Source organism: Theobroma cacao, chromosome 9, assembly GCF_053813885.1.
Source record: "Theobroma cacao isolate CCN51 chromosome 9, ASM5381388v1, whole genome shotgun sequence".
Classification (NCBI taxonomy): Eukaryota; Viridiplantae; Streptophyta; class Magnoliopsida; order Malvales; family Malvaceae; genus Theobroma; species Theobroma cacao.
In genome coordinates this window covers 10,925,468-10,926,645 of record NC_142647.1, presented here as the reverse complement: position 1 = coordinate 10,926,645, position 1,178 = coordinate 10,925,468, and the positions used below count along the sequence as shown (strand labels likewise).

Sequence of the window (1,178 nt, the reverse complement as noted above, 5' to 3'; positions counted from 1 at the left end):
AGACATCGAAGGGAGAATTTGCAAGTTGCAACTTTAAATCTTACAATGGCTGAGGATAACAACAACAATAGCAACAATGCCATTAATCTAGTTCTTGAAGAAAGTAAAGCACTATGGGATTATGTTGTTCCTCTTTTGCAAGGTTTACACCAAAGCATTAGAAGTCCTTCCATCAATGCAAATAATTTTGAAAATAAGCCAACTTACATTTAGATGATTTAGTCTTTAGTCCAGTTTGGTGGGTTACCCAATGATGATCTTTTTTCTCATTTGGTGAATTTCTTGAAAATTTACGATACTTTCAATTATAATGGAGTAACTGATGATGCTATCAGATTGAGACTATTTCTATTTTCTTTGAGGGACAAAGTAAAAAGCTGGCTCAATTCACTTCCTAATGGGTCTATTACTACATGGGAGGACTTGTTTCATAAGTTTTTAGAAAAATTCTTTTTGTTTGCCAAGATTGCGAAAATGAGGAACGATATAACCTCATTTACACAATTTGAAAGTGAATCCTTGTATGGAGCTTAAGAGAGATTTAAAGAACTACTAAGAAGATGTCCACATAATGGGATTCTTGATTGGTTACAAGTTCAGACATTTTACAATGGGATGGTTGGCTTAATAAAAATCACAATTGATGTTGCTGTTGATGGGGCATTAATAGGTAAGAATGTTGTAGATGCTTGTAATCTATTGCAAGAGATAACCTTAAATAATTACCAATGGCCTTTAAAAAGGTCTAGTCCTAAAAAATCTATCGAAGCTTTTGAAATTGATGCACTTAGCACCTTAATTGCACAAGTAGCTGCATAAGTGGCTGCATTATCTAAGAAGTTTGATAGATTGAGAGTTCATGCTGTTCAACATTCATTTGCAGTCTGTGATTTGAGTGGAGATGGCCGTTCAAGTGATCAATGTCCATTCAATTCTAAATCAACTCCATTTGTGGGAAACTTCAACAGGCAGCAAAATAATCATATTCCAATACATATAATCTTAGTTGGAGAAACCACCTAAATTTTTCATGGAATAACAATCTAGGGCCTTCAAATCAAAAACCCATCATGCCTTCTAGTTTTCAACAACAAGCTAAACCACCAATTCTTGAAAAGAAGCCCCAAGTGGAAGAACTTCTCCTGCAATATATATCAAAGAATGATGCTATAATTCAA

General features: G+C 34.2%; 1 non-coding gene across 1 annotated transcript; it reads right to left on the bottom strand.

The window, feature by feature from the left end:
* Positions 1–471: 471 nt before the first annotated feature.
* On the bottom strand, positions 472–578 carry LOC148760712 (small nucleolar RNA R71). The gene has a single exon (XR_016028689.1). It is a non-coding gene; the product is annotated as a small nucleolar RNA R71 (small nucleolar RNA).
* Between the last annotated feature and the right edge of the window lie 600 nt (positions 579–1,178).